Source organism: Schistocerca cancellata, chromosome 2, assembly GCF_023864275.1.
Source record: "Schistocerca cancellata isolate TAMUIC-IGC-003103 chromosome 2, iqSchCanc2.1, whole genome shotgun sequence".
Taxonomy (NCBI): Eukaryota; Metazoa; Arthropoda; class Insecta; order Orthoptera; family Acrididae; genus Schistocerca; species Schistocerca cancellata.
In genome coordinates, this window is record NC_064627.1 from 797,359,833 (window position 1) to 797,381,395 (window position 21,563).

Below are 21,563 nucleotides of genomic sequence, written 5' to 3' on the forward strand. Positions count from 1 at the left end.
TACTACGTGATCAGGCCCAGTGGACCGCACGCATCTACAAGTTTCCTCCTCCACTGTATTTCGTCCATTGCTGCTATCCGCCATCCGTCAACATCTATTGACACTTGGTTGAAATCTTAATGGAGGCAATCCCTCCAACGCTTCTTGGGTCTCCCTGGGGGTCTCTTTCCTGTAGGTGCGAAATCCAGGAGCTTCCGAGGCCATATGGCCGTCCCACTGCATTCGTTTGGCTTTGACAACTGTCTGGAGAGATATCTGGACCGAAGCAGTTGTGCTAGGCTGTGGTAATATCGGTTTCTTGCTTGTATTCTGGCATTGATCTCTGCTTCACAGTTCTCAGTCAAAAGTGGCCCTTGGTATTTGAATTCATGCACTCTCTTGTAGGACTGGTCCCCAACTTGCAGTGATTGTAGATGGTCAGGAGCCTGACAATGACCACGCGTCATAACGAGGTACTCTTCATAAATGTAGAATTCGTTTTTCCGTGCAAAGTACTTCTCTAATTCAGTTAGCGAGTTGAAATCGCCTAATGGGTCAAAACAACAGACAATTTCATCGTACTTATCTTCACATATACAACCAAATGTGTTGCTATTACTGTCGAAGAATCCAGATTGAGAGTAATCCTGAGCATTATGCAAGGTAGCAATTCATGCTTGAATACACAACTCACTTCGGAAATTTTGAAAGTCTTAACATATTTCTTTATATATAACGTAGTGAAAGCTTTTTGGTCAAACATCTACTGTGCCTTCCCTGCCTTTTAAGCTGTTGTGCCTTTTTTACAGCCTGGATTGATTTCGCTACACTTAAGCTTATAATGTTGGAATGAAGCATGACATTCTGTAGTTCGATATCTCAGAACATGTCTTCTCATCACTCTTAAATTCTTTTTCTTCTTCTTCAGTACACATCGTATTCCTGTTCTTAATTTCAGTAGAGCTCACACAGCTCTCGCAACAATGCGTAGATTTGGAATTTTCAGCTAACATTGAATCTTGAGTGTGGCGCCTACTGATGTTTCAAGAAGATGAGTATCCTTTATAGGCTTTGTATAATAAATGTATCCATTATTCTCCATATCGAAGATGTTTTTTGCGGTTTATTTCTGGTTCCAGAAGAGTTATAACTAGGTTGTGACAGCCTATAGACAAATTATTGATTTTGTTATTAATTGAAGCTCAGCGTGAATGCTGGAATGATACTAATGTGTTTTCAGACACTTGTAGTTATATATCTTCCCACCTGTGATGTAAAGGTGAGAAACCAAACCAAACAACAAATATTTCCCGACTCCGTCTTTACAACACTCGTCCTATGAGAAGTGTATCTGGCTCTCCACTCTCCTGTAATACGCCACTCTAGAATTTACCCCCTCCCCCCCCCCCCGTCCCCACCACCACAGAAAACATTGTTTTACAGTCACTTATAATGTAAGCTTGTGATTTCCTGTGGTTATTCTGTATATAGCGACTATATCTGTCGACCAGTAGTAAACACTCATTCCGAATCTCGAATTTTTAAACAAACATACTGGATTGCCTGCCACGAATTTCTCTCTGTGAAGGTTAACCGGTTTCTTAGAATTGTTCACAGATTACCGTAAATGGTTGTATCGAAAATCGGTAGGGTACATTTTCAAAGTCTGATACACAATTCTGTTGGAGTTGTGAGAGTATGTCGATTCATTCGTGTGTGTACATTAAATCACAATCAAATACGTTTCTCGGTACTCTTGTTAAATCACTGGATGTTGTTGGTCTTCACGTGCATGCTTGTCGAATAATGGTGTATTCCGTGTCAGTGCACTGCCAATTTGGAATGAATTCTTCACCATGGTCGGTCTGGACGTTCACTGGTTTTCATGAAGTGGGTGATGTATTTTCCAGGCTTCTGCTTCAGTGTTTTCGAATACGTGTGTGTCACAATTAGTGCATAATCAAAACAGTGATTGACTTACGTGCATTGCCTGAGAGCTACAAAGCAATATGTATCATGTTATCGAGTCCTGTGATAATTACACAGCTATATGGAAATGTTTAGTGAGGTGATTAGTGCAGTTTTTTGACAACCGTCTCTTTGATTATTAAGTAAAGCGATGTCTGATACGATTTCATTACTGTGTGCCGTATGTCCTGCTGCCTGTGAAGACACAAATCGGCGTACATGTGACAGCATGCTTACCGATATGTTTCAAAACGTCACGCATAAAAACGCGATTTTCCGCTGCTCTTACTTCGCATCCTATTGTTGGTAAAAAGGTAGGGTGAAGTCTTCTGCATAGCTCTTGGGCTAGGGATCATATGTATACACACCTAGAAGAATCGTCGTAATGTCACTAACTACAGCACAGGGCCAAAGTGTGAATGTTACACACTTCCTTCCGCTTAGGCTATAAGGTGGCTATAATTTCGCACCTTACAAGCACTCATCTACATACTTTGCCATGATTTACAACCGGAGTTAGGTATCATTTAATAGGCTGTACATCATATATATGAATATTTAAAGAAGACTGACATTGTCACGTACACCTTGTAAATAATTGTTAACGCTTATTGCATGAAAGGTGATGAAGCGTCTTTATTATCAAAATGGCGTAATGAATGATTGCCCAGACCAGAAGGGGTTGGAACGCCAGTGGAAATGAAACGGCAGGTGTAACTCAAGCCCTGGGTGGAAAAGCTCGCGCAGGTGTGTTAGTCCTGCTTCACACAGGAAATGTCAAGATGGACGGTCAGGGAACCTGAGTCTACAAACACAATACAGTGGCGGCCGGTTGTATTGTAGTGGGGGCCGGAACGATAACTGGATAATACTTCGGAAACACTGAAAATCTTGGATGCAGCAGAAAGAAAAGAGGAAGCGTTACCTTGGAAATCGCAGGCTGGGTTATTTCCGAGGATTTTTACTCTGAGAAGTATACCATTATATGAGTATAGATATTTCCTCGTAAACTTTCCGCGCTGGACGACAAAAGACTAAAATATGGTTGGTCAGCTTTCGGAAGAATCTGTAGAGAAGGATAATATTCCGTGGTTTCGGGAATATGGTTCATCTTCTGAGTTATGAGGGAGGGAAGCCGAGCTTTGATGGGAAGCCAGTGGTGGAGAGAAGAAGTCTTCGGTTTAGAGTGCCCATGTTTGACAGTCGCTCAGTATCAGCTTTTATTGGTACACACGGACTTGCTGTCTTTGCTCTCAGGAGATTTTATAGTTAGAACGGTTAGGCACTGTTCTGTTGCGAACTTATACATTCTGGACTTTGCCTCCAGCTAGTGAGTCGTCATTGAGTACCCAGTGTTCAGTGATTGAGAGCACTTCTTCTGTCTATACTCATGTAGGGACGTTGTCTGAATTTTGTCCTTGTGACTGGGAGTTCACGTTTCTTGTCTGTAGATCACAGAGAGCAGAAGACAGTATTAGAGTATAGTAGGCAGAGTACAGCCTTCTGCTGTCCTAGTGTTTGAAAGTGTTTATTTTGTGGCTGGAGTTCTTCCATCGTCGCAGACGTGTACAAGAACTATCACTCTGACGCACCGGACGCAGTACATATAGTGATGTTGCTAACTGCTTCGGCTTATTAGGGCTATAATGCTAAACAGCTGTGATCACATAACTTTTATTTCCACTGAGGATGCACACAACTGTAGATAATCTTTGAAAGAAGTGTCTTCTAGTGTTTGGTACGTAGATGATGTCAGTCATCTCGCATTATTTATATTAGACTGTGTAGCCATAAAACGGGGCAGATTTGGGTAACTGATCAGTAATGTTAGTTAAGAAATTCATTTTGTGTCTCTTTATGTCCATTGGATATTGATATATAAACATTTACAATATACAAAGTGGTTTTAATATACAATAAATGAACAAGCAGAAACAACATTTATCATTTTATAGTTACTAGTTCCCTTAATCATTCATTTATGTTTAAGTTTTAACTTATATGTTAAAGAGCGAGAAGGAGGAGATATCACCATTAAGAGATAGAAAGGACCAAATCTTCATTTTCGCCTTCAGTTTTTTCTGATGTGCACATTCATTTTAGACCCGCCTGGAGTAGCATCTTGGAAATGGTGACCCTACCGGGAACCTACTTAGAGTTTTCCGAAGGTAGCCATAAAGTGGTTTGAAACCTCAGAAATTTTCAATTTGCTTCTTATTTGTAATGATTAGGTGTTATTGATAGTGATCACCAGCTTGTGTGTGTAGTTTGCAGTGGTAAAGTCACTTGATGACATTAAAAATAATATTTGTGTATTTTATTGTATTTCTTTTCAGAGGTGTTGCGCTTCAGCCCACTGGCTGAAATTTATTTATATTTATGTTATGTCATTGTCATTGTATTTTGTTTGTATTGTAACGACACTGCTCATTCATGACGTTGCCATTAGTTTAGCTTGCTTGTTGTAGATATTTATGTTACATGCCCATTACATAATAAATGTGGGTAGTGTAAATTGTGTGTATTTTTAAGGGAGAACTGATATCAGGGATCAGCCCATGATAACTATGGCGAAAGCACACTTAGTAGCACAACAGTTCACTAGTTGTAACAGGATATAAATGGCAGATACACGTGGTAGTCATGAAAGACTATGGGATGAGAAAGAGTTAGCTATGTTATCAGCACAAGGCACAGGTGAGGAGAATACCGATACAAGGAAATTTTCTGAGGATGGTAGACACAGTCAAGCCTGTGGTGGGCAATCTGACAACAAAGATGAGGCACAGAGACACACTGAGGCGATCATAGAGATACGGGAATATAATGTAGGGAGTCCAAGTGAACGCAGAACAACTAAGAATCATGGTAGATCGCTGTCAGTGACATCGTCATGAGGCAATATATCAGGGGCGTGCGGTGATGACTTTCTTGAATACCAAGAAATGGAAAGGGAAAAGAAGAGAAGATCACCTAAGAGTAGAGGAAGAAAAAGTCACAATAGGAGGGAAGATTGAGATAACACAGGTGTGTTGGACATCCTTGCATACCTAAAAGCAATGGAAAGTGAAATGGGAAGTAAAATTCAGAAGGTCAGCTCAGAAATGGGAAATAAAATTCAAAGGGTCATGCTGAATTGGGAGAGCAAATAAATAAGGGGAATGATGAAGTATGCTCTGAAATGGGAAGTAAAATTCAAAACATTAGTGCTGAAATGGGAAGTAAAATTCAAAACATTAATGTCGAAATACAGCCAATAAACCATGAAACGAGGGAAGTGAAAAATTAGGTAGTGACGCTCCGAACAAAACTAGAACGAGAGATTGTGTAGGTCAGAAGAACCGTGAACGAGGCACGATTGCTAGAGAGGGGCACAAAGCGGATTGCTATTGAAACATTAGAGAGAACAGAAAACACGACAAAGATAGGTAGAGGTGCATTAATGAAGTTGCAGAGACGTGTGAAACAAGTAGAAATAACGCAGCTGCAAAGACAGAAATTGCACTAAATAATGCATTGACCACGGAGCTCTCCCAATTTAAAAAAAACATAGAAGCGAAATTAAATAATTGTCTCAGGAAGTCAGGTATCAACCTTGTCAAAAATCACATCTCAAAAAAGAAATAGTAGGCGATTTGGAAATAACAGAAAGCGAAAGAGCCAGTTCAAACTCAGCATGATCATGTCCAAGCCCAGACGATTCTCGAATGTGCTCCACTGTAAGAGTTGTTCGTCAACTACAGACTGAAAGCATATCTGCAGAGCAACAAAATATCTCTGGAGATATGGCCCCGCATCTACACAGGGCACGACTGGGTCGGAAATTGACGGAGAACAGCAATGAGATATTTCATATGCATAATTGTTACCAGATAATGCGCACCATGGGACTTTTTTCCACTGATGAATACGTAACAGGGAGTAGAGGAGAGGATGTCCAAAGTAACGGTAGACCGGAAACGTTAGCGCCAAGTGAGAATGTGGTAGGCCGAGCGGGAAGAAATTCTAATGAAATTTTCAATTTTAAGCATTTTATCTCTGTACGAAAATTCTAGCATTACAAAGATGAGGGTAATTTTTTACACAGAAAAACTTTTATTGGACTGTTTGATTTATCATTACCTCCTAACTGGCCTCTGCTGTACAAACTGGACTTCGCATGTTCACGTATCGAGGGAACATCGGGCAAATGCATGCGGAACATTGCAAAAACGTACACGTCATACGAAGAGTTTCGTGACGCATTTTTGAAAAAATTCTGGTCCAAGGAGACACAGGACACGACCAAACAGGAAATAATGATGAACAGAGACTTAGAGAGTTCAGGGTTCCATAGTCTGGTGAAGTATTTCGAAAACTTGACCAAGAAAAATCAGTATTTGGACTGCCCATGCACACCAGCTGAAATCATAAGATTGTGTTACATGAAGTTGTCAATTTCCTACCAGCAACCGCCCGACGGCCGATGTGGAAGTGATGTAGAAGGATTCAAGGGTATCCTAAGAGAGTTGGAGTTCGCTTTCAATGAGCAGCAGGCGCGAGAAAAACGTAGGCAGAGAGGTGTGGAAAGTGAAAGAAGGGAGATCAACAGAGGGAATAATAGAGGCCATAATTGGCAAAACAATGTAAATCGTCCGCCTCACCAAACATGGACCATAGATATAGTAGTGGGAACAATGTACAATGGAAGAACTGTGGCAGAGAATATAGGCAACAAAATGAATGCAGTTGGGAGCCACAAAATAATGGCACTTTATGGGGCGACAATAGAGAAACTCGTCAACTGTCTGACCCAGGATGTGGTGAAATGAATAACAAAAGGAACCGGGAATAATCAGTTGAAATAAGACCACCTAACCCTGGGAGAGTACGGCAAAATGATATAGAAAGTGAACAATGACTAGGCCAGACGACGGGCACTAGTGAAAATACGCCCGTAAACCTTCTCGGAAGTAATAACATAAATATTATAGAATATGAGGACATGAGGGAGATATTACTTGAAGAAAAGGAAACGTTACCCAAACAGGAAATCTATCCAGTGGTAAAAGCACAAATTGGAGAGATTATGGGTACTGCTGTAATAGTGGAAGTGAACTCTAAGCTATTTCAGATAGCCTGTTCGCTAAATGCAAGGATTCAGTTCATCCACCGATGCTCACACTACAAAAAAACAAAGGTACGAGGTGTGTTAGTTGCGAAGGGTATGGAAATATCGCAACAAACACGTCTAGATTCTGAATGCCACCATATGACTACAAATTTGTTCATAATACCGAAACTAACAGCTGATATAATAATCGGTGTAGATTTTCTTTCAGCGCAGAAAGCTATCATTGATCTAGGAAGATGGGAGTTGAAAAGAGAATAAAATAAAAACCAGATTTGATGAGGAGGCAATAAAAGTTCAAATTCCAGCGAGCTGTTTAAAACTACAATTCACGGACCAACATGCAGCTCAGAGGGAAGAGTGTAAAAAAAATAATGAGAATAGAGCAGAGTTCAAGTCAGAACGTGAATAGATTAATGAAATTAACAGTAAGATTGATTTGAAACTCGAGAATCTAGAAAACATAGACAATATGAACAGGCAAGGGTTGGCGCTTTCACTCAAAAATAACGCAGAGATCTTCTCACATAAAACCGGATGCATTAAGGGGTATCAATATACACTCCTGGAAATTGACATAAAAACACCGTGAATTCATTGTCCCAGGAAGGGGAAACTTTATTGACACATTCCTGGGGTCAGATACATCACATGATCACACTGACAGAACCACAGGCACATAGACACAGGCAACAGAGCATGCACAATGTCGGCACTAGTACAGTGTATATCCACCTTTCGCAGCAATGCAGGCTGCTATTCTCCCATGGAGACGATCGTAGAGATGCTGGATGTAGTCCTGTGGAACGGCTTGCCATGCCATTTCCACCTGGCGCCTCAGTTGGACCAGCGTTCGTGCTGGACGTGCAGACCGCGTGAGACGACGCTTCATCCAGTTCCAAACATGCTCAATGGGGGACAGATCCGGAGATCTTGCTGGCCAGGGTAGTTGACTTACACCTTCTAGAGCACGTTGGGTGGCACGGGATACATGCGGACGTGCATTGTCCTGTTGGAACAGCAAGTTCCCTTGCCGGTCTAGGAATGGTAGAACGATGGGTTCGATGACGGTTTGGATGTACCGTGCACTATTCAGTGTCCCCTCGACGATCACCAGTGGTGTACGGCCAGTGTAGGAGATCGCTCCCCACACCATGATGCCGGGTGTTGGCCCTGTGTGCCTCGGTCGTATGCAGTCCTGATTGTGGCGCTCACCTGCACGGCGCCAAACACGCATACGACCATCATTGGCACCAAGGCAGAAGCGACTCTCATCGCTGAAGACGACACGTCTCCATTCGTCCCTCCATTCACGCCTGTCGCGACACCACTGGAGGCGGGCTGCACGATGTTGGGGCGTGAGCGGAAGACGGCCTAACGGTGTGCGGGACCGTAGCCCAGCTTCATGGAGACGGTTGCGAATGGTCCTCGCCGATACCCCAGGAGCAACAGTGTCCCTAATTTGCTGGGAAGTGGCGGTGCGGTCCCCTACGGCACTGCGTAGGATCCTACGGTCTTGGCGTGCATCCGTGCGTCGCTGCGGTCCGGTCCCAGGTCGACGGGCACGTGCACCTTCCGCCGACCACTGGCGACAACATCGATGTACTGTGGAGACCTCACGCCCCACGTGTTGAGCAATTCGGCGGTACGTCCACCCGGCCTCCCGCATGCCCACTATACGCCCTCGCTCAAAGTCCGTCAACTGCACATACGGTTCACGTCCACGCTGTCGCGGCATGCTACCAGTGTTAAAGACTGCGATGGAGCTCCGTATGCCACGGCAAACTGGCTGACACTGACGGCGGCGGTGCACAAATGCTGCGCAGCTAGCGCCATTCGACGGCCAACACCGCGGTTCTTGGTGTGTCCGCTGTGCCGTGCGTGTGATCATTGCTTGTACAGCCCTCTCGCAGTGTCCGGAGCAAGTATGGTGGGTCTGACACACCGGTGTCAATGAGTTCTTTTTTCCATTTCCAGGAGTGTAAATTTGAGATAAAGAAACATAGACCATTTCGGGTTCCTCCTTAATCCATCTCATGGTCATACCGGGTAGGGTCCTAGGTGAACTACGAAGAATGGAGGACGAAGGTGTAATTGAGGCCGCGAGATCTGAGTATAATAGTCCACTACGCATAGTAGACAAAAAGGACGGTGGAATTCGACTGGTGTTAGACTCACGCCAAATAAATACCATTATTGTAACAGAAATGGATCGCCCTGAAAGGCTTGAGGAGCTCCTTCAAAGATTTCCTCGGGTTTCAGTGTTTTCTTCACTTGATTTGCGATCGAGCTTTTGGCAGATAGAGCTCGAGCCTGACTGGCAAAAATACACGGCCTTTATTGCCTTCGGAAGGTGTTTTCAATTCAAAAGGCTCCCTTTTGGATTGAATATATCTTCAGATGAATTTATCAGATCAGGGTTTTTAGCAAAATACTGAGTGAAGAGTTAAAAGAGAAGATCACATATTTTGTAGACGATATATTGATAGCAGAAAATACCTGGGAGAAACATAACAAACTCTTAGAAGGTGTGTTAAGCAGTCTGAAAAGGTATGGGGTGACTGCAAACATTGAGAAGTCTTGTTTGGGGAGCAGTAGGGCTAGCTTTCTGGGACACGTGATAAGAGGAGAAGGGATTAGGACCTACCCAGAGACAATGGCACCAATTGCAAAGTTTGCCACTCCTACAACCATAAAACATCTGAGAGGGTTTCTAGGAATAATAAATTTCTATAAGAATTTTATCTATGTGGAAACTTTAGCAAGTCCCTGACTCTGCCAATTGAGGGGAAAAGGAACACCCAGGGTGTGGGATGAGTGTGCAAACCGAGAATTCAATAATTTGAAGGCGGCACCCGTCAATGCACTGATTTTATCACATCCTGACTTATCACAAGATTTTTGTATGGCCACTGAAAGCGCGAAGACCGGTTTGGGAGTTATGTTGTTCCAGGAGTGTGAACAAAACGGCAAATTACTACACAGAAAAATCACCTTTGGTAGCAGGGTACTATCCAAAAGTGAAAGGAATTACTCTGTTACCGAACTTGAAGCCCTTGCAGTAGTATGGGGATTTAACAAGTTTAGGTACTTTCTGTTCAGTAGAAAAGCAAACGTCTATACGGACCATAGGGCCCTAGAATTTCTCCTAACATGGCAGACTAGCGAGATGGGTATCTGTGCTTCAAGAATACCAGTTTTCGACAGTCTATGTGCCTAGCCCGACAAACGTCATTGCTGACACTCTATCCCACTCACCTATTGGTATAACAGAAGAGACGGCTGAAGCATTAGATCAAGAGCACTTTTCGTTGTTCTACCGCAAAGGGGTTGCATTTGAAAACTTCGTCACTGTAACGATGCGGAATATCCAGAATGAGCAGGACAAGGACCCAGATCTAGTCAAAATAAAGGAAAACTGGAAGGATCGGACGCAGATCCGCAAAAGACAGCGCTACCTCATGAGAAAAAGGATCCTGTTTTATAGGGCAAACGTTAATGATTCGTTGTAGGTGGTGTGCATACCAAATGAGTTAATAAATAACCTTATATGGAATACACACCTAAGTTACGCACATTTCGGTCCACGAAAATGTTTTATGAAAATGAGGAGTGTCTGCATGGAGAAACGTTTAAGAAAAGTACTAGTCATCTGTAAAAACTACCAAAAGGTGAAATCCATTACTGTAGGGATCCAGCCTGCTTTATACCCAATTATCCCTGAGAAACTAAGGCATATGGCATCGACGGATTTAATGGGACCATTACCCAATACACCGAGGGGCCATCAATATATAGTGGTAGTATTGGAGCTGACATCCAAATTTATGACGTTGACACCACTAAAAAGGGCGACTGGTGCAACTGTGAGTAAAGCCTTGTGCAGAGACTTCATAAACCAAGTGGGAGCTGTAGATTGTATTATCTCAGATAATGGACCTCAATACAAATCTGAGGTTTGGAAAAGAACACTAGGAAGATATAAAATAAAGCCTATATTTATTAGTAGATTTCATCTGAGTTCAAACCCCGCAGAGAGAATGATGAAAGATTTGGGTAATTTATGTAGACTATGCTTTGGAAAGAATCATGCTAACTGGGAGGTATTTCTTAAAGATTTTCAGCATGTGATAAACGAGCTCTCCCACAGTACTACATTGATGCTACCTATGATGGTTCTGAAGAATAGGGACTCTCCAGATAAAATTTGAGGATTGATCGATTTTCCACAGAGGACGCGCTGACCACAAAAAAGCTGTCCCCGTTGGTGTAAATCAACGCCTGCCGGCAGCGTAGGGTCTTGATTTAATTATCATTTCAAAGTCATAGTGGAGGACGCTTTGCGCAATATTCTGGTCACTGGTGCACGCGGACCAAAAGGCGCACGTAAGGGAATTTGTAATTGGACAAAAAGTCTTAGTTAACTCTTGTAGGTTGTCCAATAAACAAATGAAGCTATGTCAAAAGTTCTTCAAGAGATACAGCGGCCTTGTATGTATAAGAAGACTAGCGCATGCAAATGCGGTTGAAATTGAGTCTGTGACATCAGGAAAATCTTTGGGACTCCATCATATGAGCCGTCTCAAGCCATTTACAGAATAAGTGGGAAAATTAAAGTGAGTTTGTATGGTGAAAGTAAAATATATTGCATATAGTTAGCAATTAAGTTTAGTTATTGCACTGAATAGATATGTAGATTTATCAGTATTTTCTGTGCTATTGTCATGTTAAAAGAAGTACTACAGTGCATAAAAAAGGACAGGATGTCGAGGGTGAAAAAATGAGGGTATGTCTCTTGCTGTAGGCTATAAGTATGTGCACAGAAAGCTGAGCGTACAATTTAAAAGATGTTTGGAGTTTAAGATGTGCTATCTGTCCATGAAGGAATAAAGTAAAAATAAGAAACGTGTGGCACTGCAAAAATGTTGTAAAGATGTGTGAATTGGTAAGTTTGTTACCCAGTTGATATGGAACGTATTAGCAGAGAACGTCAGCATTTTGAAAAAAAAAATTAGGAAGACTTCATGAAATGAGTGTCTGTTTTCCATGTTTAGCAAATGAGTGACATGTTAGTAGTAATTTGCGGTGACACGCACGTGTGTCGTCAAAGTATGGTGGCCAGTTCTGCAGAATACCGTATGAGCGCACCGAAATATTGTTTGAGTGTTATAGCGATGTGAAATGGAAGTGAAAGAAGGGGATATAGAGAAGCAAAAATTAATAAATGAAAGTAAGAAAATGCAGGATGAGAGGTCCGCCAGTTATGTAAGCACGAAATGTAAGTAAGAAATGCTATACATTCAAAGCACATGACATCGTGGGTAACACATAAGGGCATGGTAGTCATGTTGATGAGCAGTGATTTTATATAATGTACTAAAATCTTTATATTTGCAGGTACCACTAGTAAAATAAAATGTAACTTAAGTAACCTAAAAAGGAAGAGTTAACGGCAGATAAAGGTAATAGCAGCAGCTCCAGGGAAAGGACAGTGACAGAGAAGGTATTACTGAGTAAAAACATGAAAGAAGGTACATGAAAGTGTGATTAAAGAAAATATCAGTAATTCTGTACTAAACTTACTATGTAGTTTATGATTGCCCACAGGAATCAAGCCGAAGCATGAAATGAAGAAGAGACCCGCTTAATCATTCATTCCTGTATGTTTTCTGCAGACGTGCACTTTATTGTTCACAGATGTTCACGATGACATCCATGACGAAACCAGGAGCCATGAGATTGGCCGATCTTGTGATACCCAACGACAGTGTAGTACTTTGAATATGGTTGTAGTTAGACTAGTATAAACATCCTACTGGCCAGTAGTTTAACAAGTAATATTTGCAATTATTAACATTGGGGTCTGGTTATAATCTTAATTCTACTGTTATATGTAATTTGTATAGGTGTACAGATGCCAACAGATATTTAATGATTAAATTACATGGTTTGAGGAATATGTTCTTTTATAATTAACATTAACTTTGTACATGAAATTTTGATCAGAATAATAAAGAGTAAATAAGTTTGCGTCTTGGCTGATTGTACAGCTAGAACAATAATAAAAGATAAATGACCTCACTAGTGAATTCATCTTAAAAATGTATATTTCAAAACAGAAACATGTCAATGATTTTGTGTCTTGCATAGTATTTGTCTAAATGGGAAAGTAATTTTATGTATTAGTGGGCACAGGATGCACAAAAAACTTTGCGAGACGCACCGGAAGCAACAACGTGATGTGCGGATGGAACGGGAGGCTAACGGCACAGCTGCAGAGAAAAGCAAGCAAAGGACGCCATTGGTACGCTGAAGCCATGTTGTGGACATAGGCAAACAGCTGGCATATTCAAATGGGGCTGTCTGAAGACCTTGGCCGCCTGCAACAGAGCAGGTAACGAGCGGCCATCCGCAGCAGCCCTGCTGGTTCGGGTCAAGATGGGTGTGTAAACGGCCTCTAATGATTTGTCTTCACTATTGCATTACACGATGGAGACGAGATAAACAAATTGCACTCATGACACAGCGTAACTGCTATTATCAATACGGAACTGTGAATTCTATTTACTTTTCCTTCTGCTGTTCTCTGCCAGACAGAGGCTGATAAACATCATAATCCATAGCAATCAGTTACCTGGAACTGACTTCAGAGGAATCTGAGTCACACAACGACTCAAGTTCCCTGTATAATGTCACCAAACAGATATCCTACCTTTCCACAATTACCGATATCCTTATCCAAAACACAACAATTATATCAAGGGAAAGACGCGATATGAAGAACAGAAGAGTAGGAACACAAACATTGTAATAAGAAGAAACATGAAGAACTGAAGACTAGATACAATTACACTTCTCTTAGCCGACGCAGAAGAATTCTAGGTGACCTATAAACATCCTATCTGACAGTACCTCCCTCATACTGTGTACAAATTCGACAAAAACTTGGCTGTTTCAAAACATACACCCACTTACTCTGCTGTATATTCTGATGATCCTTCCACATCATCAACTCTGCGAGGAACTTGTAACCTGATGGGATCAACAATGGGCTAAGGGTCCAAAGACTGACCTGCAAAGCTACCATAATTGATCTCAACAATCTTCGCTTCCTAAACTTCACAAAACCTGCAGCTCCCATCCCTGTTCACAAATGAAGATGAAAGTGTGATGAAATCCGAATCAGTGTGTGACTCTTCATAAAAAAAGTGTATATAATTTAGTGAACACTGAACAGTTACACCCACAAACTAACAGTTCCGATATTTATCATTTTGTAAACATCTTGTACTTATTTTCAAGGTAGTTCTAAGAAAATATACATATATTTAGTCATGTAAAATTATTGTATTTCATTCTCTTTGATAATGATGCTATATGCTTCAACGTTTTAAATATTTGTGTATTTCCAGAATTTTATTTGTGTATTTATTTATGTAAAATTATTGTTTGTCATTTAATTTGATGATGATGTTATGGTTTTTAATGTTTAAATGTATAACATTTTTATACACTGAACAAGAACATTACTTAAAATTGGTGGTCGAACCCAACTCTTATTACAAATTAGTTTTCGCAGTAAATGTAAATGCAGTTTGTCAAATAATGCTGATTTTTGGAATGTTTAAAGAGTATACACGTTAGGGAAACACTAGACTTGCACAACCAGTTTGTGAAATGATGTTTTTTAAACGTAAGCCAAAAGCATAAATATGACCAAGTAAAATTATGCAGGATGTTGCACAGAATTTTATATGATTGTATAATGCCCAATAGGTAACCTCTAGAATAATTTACATAAGTGCTTGTTTTGCATATTAATGGCCAAATCCAGCACATGTAATTTAATGGACGACCACTTTGAAAAGATTAGGATACTTTATTTCAATATTTCTTGCCTCAACCTATGTCTTAGGAATGGATGAATGACAGAGAGCATGGGCCTTAAGTCTAAAGAAAGATGGGAACTGCCATTTTGAAAGAGCATAAAAATGTATAATGTTAGTTAAATTTCCTTTGATAACATGGGTTATTTTGAGTGTTATTGTACATTCCAAATGTAATGTCTCAAAAAAATGTTCCAAATATAAGGAGCAGACCGATTAAAATAAACATGTAGTAAATAAATTATGGCAGTAAGCCCATGAATGAACGCAGAATCACTGTAGAAGAACATATCATTGTTCCTCTGCCATCGTCCTCTTATTAGTTTGCTTGTACAGACAATTGATGGCTATGTTATTTATACTGGATGAGATAATACTACAAGAATTACGCCATCCTAGTACAAAATAGTTCATTAGGTGGGGGTATTGCAAGGTGGCTATAATTTCGCACCTTACAAGCACTCATCTTCATACTTTGCCATGATTTACAACCAGAATTAGGTATCATTTGATAGGTTGTACATCGTATATATGAATATTTAAAGAAGACTGACATTGTCACGTACACCTTGTAATCAATTGTGAACGCTTGTTGCATGAAAGGTGATGAAGTGTCTTTATTATCAAAATGGCATAACGAATGATTGCCCGTACCAGAAGAGGTTGGAACGCCAGTGGAAATGAAACGGCAGGTGTAACTGAAGCCCTGGGTGGAAAAGTCATCACAGGTGTGTTGGTCCTGCTTCATACAGGAAATGTCAAGATGGACGGTCAGGGAACCTGAGTCTATAAACACAATACAACGGCTGCCAGCTGGTATTGTAGCGGGGGCCGGAAGGATAACCGGATAATACTTCGGAAACTGAAAATCTTCGACCCAGCAGAGAGGAATGAGGAAAGCGTTATCGGAAATCGCAGGCTGGATTATTTCCGAGGATTTTTACTCTGAGAAGCGTACCATTGTATAAGTATACGTATTTCATCGCAAACTTTCCGTGCTGGACGACTAAAGACTAAAATATGGTTGGTCGGCATTCAGAAGAATCTGTAGAGAAGGATAATATTCCGTGGTTTCGATAAAATGGTTCGCCTTCTGAGCTACGAGGTAGGGAAGCCGAGCTTTGCTGGGAAGCCAGAGGTGGAGAGAAGAAGTCTACCATTTAGAGTGCCCGCGTTTGATGGTTGCTCAGTATCAGCTTTTGTTGGTACACACGGACTTGCTGTCTTTGCTCTCAGGAGATTTTATAGTTAGAACGGTTAGGCACTGTTCTGTTGCCAACTTATACATTCTGGACTTTGCCTCCGGCTAGGGAATCGTCGTTGAGTACGCAGCGTTCAATGATTGAGAGCACTTCTTCTGTCTATACTCATATAGAAACGTTATCTGAATTTTGTCCTTGTGGCTGGGAGTTCACGTTTCTTGTCTGTAGAACACAGAGAGGAGAAGACAATATTAGAGTATAGTAGTCAAAGGACCGTCTTCTGCCGACCTAGCGTTTGAAAGAGTTTATTTTGTGGCTGGAGTCCGTCCATCATCGCAGACTTGTATGAGTACCATCACTCTGACGCACCGGACGCAGTACATATAGTGATGTTGCTAACTGCTTCGGCTTATTAGGGCTATAATGCTAAACAGCTGTGATCACATAACTTTTATTTCCACTGAGGATGCACACAACTGTAGATCATCTTTGAAAGAAGTGTCTTCTAGTATTGAGTACACAGATGTCAGTCATCTCGCGTTATTTATATTAGTTCGCGTAGCCATAAAATGGGGCAGAGTTGGGCAACTGATCAACAATATTAGTTAGGAAATTCGTTTGTGGCTCTTTATGTCCATTGGACAATGATATATAAACATTTATAACATATAAAAGGGTTTTAATATACAATAAATGTACAAGCAAAAACAACGTTTATAATTTTATAGTTATTAGTTCCGTTAACCATTCATTTATGTTCATGTTGTAATTTATATGTTAAAGAGTCAGAAGGAGGAGATATCACCATTAAGAGATCCTAAGATCTGCTTCAGACAGGGCCAAATCTTCATTTTCGCGTTCAGTTTTTTCCGTTACGAACATTCATTTTACACCCGCCTGGAGTAGCATCTTGGAAGGCAAATGGAACAAATCGGTTGGTTCTTTTTACATTTGGTGTGGTTTGCGGTGGGTTAGATGGGACTTATGCAGACACCATTAGTTCATGGGCTGTTCCTCGGAAAACCCCAAAAAGGGCTTTCTTTACTATATTTTTGCTGTCTCCAGCGTCAAAACCCAGCTGAAGATTCCAAGACGGCTATGCACAGCAAATGGCTAAAATTTTTACGATTCATTCCTAACGTTTCGATCTAGAACAAATTTGAAATTTTTCTCTATATCTTTATCCTTTTGCAAGATACAGAGGTTCAAAAGTTACACAACATGTAGACGTTAAATATGCACGTGAAATGCGGTGTAAGGCGAAAACATAGTTTATAAAGTGAGACAGCACAGAGAAATACGATGTGAAGTGTCTCCGTTACGATGTAAAGTGTCTGCGTTGCAGTACTGAAGCACGTGCAAATTCTTTGTGCATGTAAAACTTGGTTTGAGGTGTAAAATTAGTTTTTCGTTATTTCAATTTCACATAAGTAAACTATCAAAATTTTACTACCCATCAAGTTCTTTTCATATGAGTGACATACCGTGTTGTAGCAGAGAAAAGAAAAATAGAGGAAAAATGCTCCTATCGGAGCACAAAAAGGCGAGTATGCTCCTCTTTATTAAAAGACTGTGACTGAAAAGTGCGGTACCACTTGCCTCATTCTACCTTCATCATCATTTTTAAAAGTTGTCACCAAATATTGGTATACGGAAGTTTGGCTCTTTTTTACTCTGAGAGAGGAGGAGACAGTGATAGCAGGAAAGAGATAGAGATAATGGATATTAGTTGTGGTGTAGAAAGAGCGAGGGAGACAATGGTGTGTGAGAGAAAAAGAGGGACACAGTGGCAGAGGAATATAGTTGACAGTGACAGAACAGTGCTAGGAAAGGAGAATGTACAACTGAAGAAATGTTAACAGTAAAATACTGAATATCTGAACAATGTAGCTGAACATGAGAAAAAGTACTTGCTTTAGTATATGCATATTTAAGAATCAAGACGAAAGTATCTCAGGAACTGGCATAAAGGGCTGAGCGAAACCACCCCTTCACTTGTAACATTCTTTTATACAGATCATTTACACATATTTTGTGGTCTAAAACGACAGTTTTTACTGCGTTATGCAACAAAAAGACGTTCTTGACAACCTTTGACACTGGCAACAACCTCAGCAATTCACCCATTCTCTAACTATATTGTGGGGATGCGACGGCTTTGAAAGTTATTTGACCCTTTGGAGCGTAGCACGACCGCAATTTTTGATCTGGTAAACAGGGTGGACTGAGTTGTCTTGCTTTCTCATCTCGTGGCCGTACCAGTGGAGGTGGGATTCCCTCACTTTGTCGGTGATCGGCGCGACACCAAACCTTTAACGGACGTCTATATTTTTTACGTGGTCACATCATGTGAGCCCCACGGACAATCGAAGCATCTTCATCTCCACAGGAGCAAATGTTATACACCATGGAGATGAAAATGCTTGAATGGTCCATGGGGCTGACACGATGTGACCAGGTAAAAAATACACACGTCTGGCAAAGGTTTGGTGTCGCGCTGATCACTGATAAAGTGAGGGAAACCCGTCTCCGCTAGTATGGCCATGTCATGCGAAAGCAAGACAACTCAGTCGCAAAAACAAAGCTCCACATCAACCCAGGAGGAACAAGAGCACGAGGAAGGCTGGCAAAGAGATGGACTGACAACATCAGAGGAGACATGCACGTTGTTGGCTTAAGACCAGAAGATGTCAACGACAGGGAGAAATGGAGGAGATTTAGCAAAACAGAAGACCCTACAAGTCGGGATTAATGCTTGGAAAGAGAGAGATACAGGATGGAATCGGTAGGGACTGTTCAAAAACATTCGATGAAATTTGAACGATCTGAAGCAGCAGAGGCTGTTTATGCTTTTTCAGCCCTTCTGTTTCATGTCATACAGTGGCATGATCGCAGGATCATGTGAAAGTAACACAGGCATGAATAAAATGGTAAAGGGTCCCTCTAAGAACCCCAGTTTGGCAACACTCCCAGTGCCTACTGTGCACCTTTGTTGAGAACTTTAGAAATGTACCTGTGCAGAGACAAACTTTGACCAAATCCTCGGCGCCTGCAGGCACGCAACCCCTACATCACCTTATATCTGAGTGTCGCTACACTGCTGCTCTAGTTCCTGCTTTCCTGCTTGCAGGCACAGGTGACCTGAGTGGTGACAAATGTGTTGCCTGCCCTCCAGCACCTAGGAATTGGTCAAGGGCTGTGTCTGTATAGGTACATTTTTAAAGGGCTTTCCAAAAGAGCATTGGTAGCACCGAAGTTGTTACCGAACTGGGACGCTTAGAGGGACCCTTTGCCGTTTTATTCATCCATGTGGAGATGTTGCATCCCATTATGACCATGTTATGGGAGGGAGCGAAACAGGAGGGCGAAAAATGCTTGAACATCCTCCGTTTTCTCAGACGGGTACAAACTTCGTCCAATGTTTGAAGGTTATTAGAGAAGGCGTGATCCTTCTGAGGGAGGGGGGGCGGGGTTGCGGGAGGGGGGTGCCAGTAGTGTCAAAGTTTGTCAAAAATGTCGTTCTGTTGCATGTCATACTGCAAACTGTCGTTTTCGATCGCTGAAATGTGTGTAAAAGAAGGCTCTGAGGGAAGGGGCGGTTTAGTGGCTATTTCTTTTCGATTTTGAGCGGCGGTGCGCCTGGAAAGTTTTCGAAAAAGTGACCGTTTAACTTTTTTGTGCAGTGCACATGTTTTCAGATGTGCTTGTCAGGTAAATCTGAGAAATTCGGTATCACACATACAGTGGCTTTCGACAGTAGTCCTTCCTGCACGTCATGAACGTAACAGGAACGGAGGGCACGGTAAAAAACTGTAATACGTGAAGTACCATCCTCAAGGCATTGTAAAGTGGCTTACAGAGTACAGATGTAGATTAATTCACCACTGAGGCGAACGGAAACAGTAATTATGCTCGCGAATTAACTTGTTACATACAAAGAACACATTGCCCAAAGAGAAAAAGAATTCCATTTCTAGGCCAATCATGACTGTACTTCGATTAAACTAACTTCGTGATTGATGCAAGGGTTGACTGAAAAGTGATGTCTCAACCTTTGTAACTCTTCCGTAGCCTCTTCTCTACACCTCCAGTTGGCGGGAAGCCTCAGCATTGAACGGTTAAGTTGTTACAGTGTTAAGTACGGAACCCTGCGCAGACGGTCGGTCACTGCGATTTAAGCAACGTGCAGTCATTGAATTGTTGACAGCAGAAGGTGCCACCCCAAAGAAGATTCATCAGAGAATGAAAGCAGAATGGAGAAAGGCGTCACCTTCATTCTCGTAACGCGCGAGGAGTTACCGGCAAATTTCAAGTCTGTGCACTTTCATTTCAGGAGTCAGCATCCAGGGTACCCATCGTTCACAGATCTTCTGATAGTCAAGCAAAGCAATAATGCGAGCAACACTTTCTTGTGAAATGCCGATTGTGCTTGCGATTTCTCTGAGTGATACGACGATCGTCCTGAATCAATCTGTCAACGTTTTGCTTGTGAAACTCAGTGGTTGCTATCACAGGACGTTCAACTCTTTGTTTGTAATGCAGATCAGATGTTCCCACCTCAACATCTTTAAACTTACTTGCCCAACGACGCACAGTACTCACATCAACACTATCGCCATAAACAACTTTCATTCTATGACGAATCTCCTTAGGAGTGACACCTTCTGCTATCAAGAATTCAGTGACTGCACGTTGCTTAAATCGCATTGACCGACCGTCTGCGCAGGGTTCCATACTTAACACTGTAACAACTTAACCGTTCAATGCTGAGGCTTCCCGCCAACTGGAGCTGTAGAGAAGAGGCTACGAAACAAGCCAGTACCTGCTGCATACCAATGCTGCCAACTGTTGAAGAATTACGAAGGTGGAGGCATTACTTTTCAGTCAAACCTCGCATTTCAGAGAGTCGCCTGGTACAGGATAGCTGTCTTTCTCGAGCGTAGCGTGTTCTCTGGGTCGCCTGTAGATGCAGGGCCTTGTCAAGTGTGGCTGACTGCGTGCCACCAGCTCTGCCACAGCCACTACAATCTCTCAGTCGCAAATTTCTTTTATTCGAGTACCGGTTCAGTTGTACAGTAGTAAATGACATCATGGTAGGCAACGAACAAACAAGTTTTGTTGAAAACGAAATCAGCTGGAAGGATATGAAACAGTCTGAAAAAAAGTATTTGTGACAATCTAAATGGTTATTATAACTGCAAGCATTGAGAGTTTGCTCACCAACCAAGTTGTAGAAGGGGGAACTCGGCGCCCCCGTTCCTGCGCTGTTCCATCTTCTGGGCTGGTGTCGGCTCCTTCCACCTGCGAACCAAACCAACATACACATGGGCATGCTGACTGTTAATCAGATATCAGTAAATGCTATTGTATTGGGCAGAAAATAAAGTAGCAGTAAAAAAAATACTTAAAATCGAAATC

General features: G+C 41.6%; 1 long non-coding RNA gene across 1 annotated transcript in view; it reads left to right on the forward strand.

Annotated features, from left to right (window-relative positions):
• Nucleotides 1–13,146, forward strand: part of LOC126162650 (uncharacterized) — a 253,794-nt gene extending 240,648 nt beyond the window's left edge. The window contains exon 2 of the long non-coding RNA XR_007535093.1: nt 12,755–13,146. This is a non-coding gene — a long non-coding RNA (uncharacterized LOC126162650). The remainder of the gene's footprint in view (nt 1–12,754) is intronic.
• Nucleotides 13,147–21,563: the final 8,417 nt, after the last annotated feature.